We start from the raw sequence: 6079 nt of genomic DNA on the forward strand, positions 1-6079 counted from the left end.
AGGTTCCTTAAAGAAATCTGCAGCCCTTCTACCCAAGGCAAGCCCAGGAGGGCCCATGAGTGCAAACACCAGCCAGAGGCACCCTCGATCACACCCCCCAGTGATCTGTGTCTACAATTTCCCAGGTCGCTTTATTTATATTAAAAATATGCATTCAGATCACAGTACCTGTTCGGAGCTGCTTGAGGATTGCCTCTAAGGGACGCTGCTTTCTAGTACTTGTATTTTGTCTCGCAACTCTCAGCTGGTTGGCTCTGGTGAGCCCAGGTGCTGGGACACACAAGAGAAACTGGTTTTGGAGTTGATGAGCAATCCATCTAGGCCAAAAACATCTCCACACAGATATATATCATGACAAACATGCAAATTAATATACAATCTCAGTAGTTCAAATTAAATTCAACAATACCTCAAAATGACAACATTCCAACAAAATTGGCTGATCGGCGGTTATTACAGACATGCAATCATCAGAACCAATCGTAAGTGAAACTGAAGATATTCATTCACAAAAAACAGTGACTACAAATGAGTCACCTGGATCTTCTTGCCGGGTCGGTATGGGGTAACACTCAATAAAATTGTCTCATTGCCCAATAAAAAAAAAATATCAGCATTAAACCCAAAAAGAAACACTTTAAAAGAAATTCAAATAAACACAGAAGTGTTTGAGGCTATATGACGAAACAGGGCTAGAAGAGATCTTGCAAAGGGCCAAGTCTGGTGGCAGAGTTTCAGCATTCCTGTCATTAGGGGCCGTTCAAGTATTACGTCATCATCGATGGGGGGGGGGGGGTTTGGATAATGCTTACGTCATGAACTACCCTGTATGAAAATATGAGTTAGGATTCAAAGGGGCAGAGATGAGTACAAAATTTTGCTGACAAGGGGGGGGTCAAAAATGGCTAAAAATTTGCTTACGTAATACTTGAACGGCCCCTTACCTGAAAATCTAAGTATTTATGGAAGTGAAGCTAGAGTTTAGATAAATTACACAAATACATCCAATATTCCTGAACTGGGATCCAAACACACTAACTACTGATACAATACTGATACATACTGATAAATCTGCAATTTAAAATTATGACAGTAAATGGAAGCATTATGGAGAAAGGAAAAATGACTTAGGGAAGAAACACCACGGGCCGCCGCTCGAGAAGGGGCAATAAATTAAAAGAAAATTTGAAAAAAATGTTTTGTCTGTAAAATTCAAACTGTAAATATATTTGATAAAATAATTTGAACCCACTGAACAATGATTAATAAGTAAAACACTCTCTCGCTAACACAGCACATATCAGACCAGGGTGTGCTGGATTACTGGGAGTTAATTGTAAAATCCCATTTACATAGTATAAACTTCTGCATAGACATGTTTTTCTTTCTATGCTTTCTATACTCACTTAAAAATGAGGATTACTGGATGGGCTGGACTAGCGTATGGGCAGATTATCGAGAGTCTACTGCAGTATAAAGTCGACGTTCAAGCAGAAGTCACTAAGTCCAGTTTTGAGATTTTGTTAATTTAAACTTTCAGGTTATGAAAAATCTTGAAAATAATTTTTGCTATTTTAACTCTTACAGTAGATTTACTGATGTTTAGATAAATGGTTTGTGATTTATAACTGTTCATATCATGAAATAATTAAATGAAATTTCTAAATCAACTGCTAAAGTGTCAAAAGTTTTTGTTGACTTGTTTGAATGCTGATGATAGAAACAGAAATATTTATACAAATACAACGCCACAAAAGGCAAAATGCCCAATGAGGTGGCTGAGAAAAGATACTTAATCATTTTAAAACCAGATACCAAGATGACATGATAAACATGTTGGGGTAAATCGAGAAGCTATCCATACTTAGATTAAGACAACCATAAGTATTCTTTATGGGCATTATATAATATTTTATCATGTATATATATTGTTTACAATTTTTGTTAATTGCATTTTTAATTGAGTTGCTGTATTTTTGAAATATATGACATCCGTATTTTTATGGGCATCTTTTTATCAGCCACCTTGTTGGGCATTTTGCCTCTTGTGTTGTATTTGTATTGTATTGACTCATTGAAGAGAAGGCAGCTAATTCATTGGTAATTTTAGATGGAATAGATTTTGGAATAAATAAAGTAATCTACTTATTTATAAGCAAAATACAGTGATACCACGGCTAACAAAAATATTTCATTTCCAAAATAATGTTCATTAGCCAAAACACTATTTTCTATAGAGTAGTCCTTTGTTTAATTCATTCTAAAAACTGCCCAAAATTTCAAAGTAATTTTCTTAAAACACTTAAGAAACACAGTAAAAATGACAAATACTGACCAAAGGCTGATATAAATAACTTCAAAATTTGATGGCAAATTTAAAGGAAGATCAAAACTGAACATGTTTTTATTTTACACTATGTCAGAGAATGACAAATCCCAAGTGCCAGGTCCACATAGCCGTTAAAAAATTGACATTGGCGTACCTATTTATCTATATATATGTTATTACTAGGTCTGGGAAAACAAATAAGCTTGGCTCCTAAAATATTTGGTTGGTGCCTAGATATTTCTCAAATTTGTCAAGCCCTGTACCATGCAGCTGGGTTCCTGAGCCATAGTAAAAACAGTGAGTGAGATGTAGCACTAGCGCTAGTCATGAGGCAGCATGTTTACAGGGGTGGCATATTTTATGAGACTTTTTATGACAGTCTTTTCACTCCCGCAGATATTTACACATTGGAATAATTTTGAAAGGAAAGCGTGGGTAGGTAAATAAACACAGGTGACTAAAATGCTTTTTAAATGTTATTCAATGCTCAATTGATCTCAATATAGCTCCTTTTCTGCACTTCCAAAAAGTACCGCCAGTCTCTACAGATACGTCGGACCAAATCTTTTCTTGTTGCCTCTATCCTTCGGTAAGGTTCAAAATTGCTTAAGTGATGGGAACATCTGGTTTTTTGGGTTCAGGTTTCTGATTACGTTGATAATTGCTGTCCTTTGAAATGTTTTTTTTAAATTATTCTAGAAAGCTGCTGATAAATGTCGCGGCAAGCGAGCCACAAGTGGTAAAAGTTCTACTTAAGAGAACTACTGCCTTAAATTATCAATGTGACCCCACCACTACCCAGGGGAGCCACTGTATTAACATAGAAAACGTTAAGAAAGACAACTTTTTCCAGATAATTATATCTAAAAGACAGCAAAATTTCTAGTACCGGCCCTGGTGAGGTGCAATATGTGATATAGTCAGCTCATTTCTCTCACACATGCATATGGAAAAAAATATGTTCCTAGAATGCCTAGGCTGTACAGTTCCAGCAGATGCACGAGTGCAAGATATATACGTTCTCTTTTCTTCCACTTATCTCCTGCATATGGGCTCTAGCTGGATAGTTAAAAGTCTTACCGTATACAATGAAACCATTCAAGTAGGAGACTTTCTTTTTTTTTAAGTATTTTCTCTTAGTTTAATAATTCATTTTACATAAAATGGCTCGAAATCTTTCTGAAAGAGAAAAAGGTATCTGTAAAGTGATTCAGAAATGGAAATAAATTAGTCTGGCTCGAGTGACAGACACAGTTGCCCACTTTCTCACAAGGTTCCTGTCTATAATGCACCATTTTTTGATATACACATTTCTCTAGGATTTCCTTGATCGTTCTCTGACAATAGCAACAAAGTCAAACACAAAAATACAATAAAACGGAAAAATATTTTAAAATAATGCTTGAGTAAGAGAAAAAATACAGTTCACAGACCTTTATGATGTTGCTCCTCAGATCAATTGTTGCTCCTCAGATCAATTGTTCCTCACAGAAATAAGCAGGTTGGCCGACCACCAAGCTTCAAATATCCTAGATACCAGAGATGGTCTGCAGCACATTTCAACATGGATTCTATTTCAACTAACAAACAAAAAAAATCAATTTAAAACATAAAAAAGAGAAACAACACTGTCTTTATGGGTAATGCATCATAGCAGAAGAGGGGAACTCCGAGCAATGCCTACTTATACAGGGTGCACAGGTAACACCACACACAGCATTTTACTGGCGAACCATTTGATCCTAGATATAACTTGAAATTAGAAAAGTATCAAAATAACATGTAGAACTTAGATAAGTCTTTCATGTTACAAGGGGTTGTGTATAGTTATTGAAATAAAAATGTCAAATTTTTACACGGACACCCGTGCCCAAAAAACCAATTACAAAGTTTCTCAGTCTCTCCTCAGGTCAACAAAAATATTCTTATGTTTCCAAGTGGATTATTGATATTCGCTGAGATATTTTAATTTGAAAAATAGAGGAAAGTTGGGGTAAACTGTTTGCCCCACATTTAATGCAGTTTTTCCCCCAAGTTTCCTCTATTTTTCGAATTCAAATATCTCAGCGAATGTTGCACTTAAAAATGTCAAATTTTTGTTGTTGGCATCAGAAGACACAGGGCAATGACTTCTTAATTTGGGTTTTTGGGCACTGGGTGTCTAACAACTTACGTCCAAGGGACAAAAACTTGCACTAGGCCAAAAATTAACTCCATTTTAACAAGTTTCTTAATCTAAAAATAGACTAAATATGCCTTCTGTTTCTGCTTTAGACAGTTTATCTTAAAGAGGATTACCAATAATTGAAAAAAAACATTAATTATCCACAAGACTGTTCAAAACGGTTAATAAAATATCAATAAGGTCTCGTAAAGTATCCACAAAAAGAAACCATGGTCCAAAAGTGGTCATGGGCAAAAAAGTTGGAAAAACCCCTATCTATATCTACATAGCAGCGTAGGTGCCGGAACCTAAAAGCAAGGGTAAAAGGCTTATATCCCGGGAGGGACGGAGCCTGGGTCGTGTCTGGTCTGTCGGAACCTAAAGGCCGAGGACATTTGAGCACACCCCAATAAATTTTGTAAGAGGGCTGCCCCCCCCTCCCAATAATTTCAGAAAAACAATGCAATACACCCTTTCTCTCCTGTATACAGGCTTTAGTCCTGTATATATGGGACAAACCAGCAACTTTCAGCCCCTTCCCAATCTTCATGTCGACATCTTTGCATGGCAGGTCACCTTCTACAGTACATATCTATGGACTAGTTTTTTTGTCTCGCTCGTGCTGACTCTGCCGCCACATCTATACCTGAGATAATAGCATTTGGGAAGACTGTAAATAGCACTGTGTGAGTACGATGGTTAAATAATCATGTATTTTTCAACTTTTCAGCAGTTTATTTAAAAAAAAAACAAATATGATATACTTGTTACAAGAAACGCATGAATTTCACAAAAAATCCCTTTTTCTCTTTCTCTCAAAATTTGCGACCCCCTCTGAATTTGCCACCCCAAATGGTATATTTAGTGGTCCCACAAATATACCATTACCTACAGGGGTAGCTTGTCGTAAAAGATTGAAGGTGCACACCTCTGTAGGGAATTATAAGGCATATGAAGTTTGTTATCTCAAAAAGCCGAAATGTTGATTTATACAAATACAACGTCACAACAGGCAAAATACCCAACAAGGTGGCTGAGAAAAAAAAGGCCATAACAAATATGGATGTCATATATTTCAAAAATACAGCAACCCAATTAAAATTGCAGTTAACAAAAAATGGTAAACAATATATACACATGATAAAATATTACACAATGCCCATAAAGAATACTTATGGTTGTCTTATTCTAAGTATGGAAAGCTTCTCGATTTACCCCAACATGTTTATCGTATTTCTTTTTAAACGTGTCAATTGTGTTACAATTTACTACTTCCGGGGGTAAGCTATTCCATTTATTAACAACCCTATTAGAGAAAAATTCCCTGCGACACCATAGCCTTGCATTGTCCCTCACCAATATATCCATTTACGAAAATGGATATACTGGCCAAACTAGGAGAAATCTAAATATTCGAGTTCTCGAACACCGAAAGCATGTTGAGAAGGGACGGACGGATAATTCGGCTATTGCCCAACACTGTTGGCAATGTTCACATTATTTTGATTCTGATAAAGCGTTTGTTTTTAAAAAAGCAACACAATTCTCAATTGAATTTTCTCGAGGGATACTTCATCAGAACATGA

This window comes from Pholcus phalangioides, unplaced genomic scaffold, assembly GCF_987345545.1.
Source record: "Pholcus phalangioides strain wild (caught in Gottingen) unplaced genomic scaffold, Ppha-v1.0 ptg000017l_1, whole genome shotgun sequence".
NCBI lineage: Eukaryota > Metazoa > Arthropoda > Arachnida > Araneae > Pholcidae > Pholcus > Pholcus phalangioides.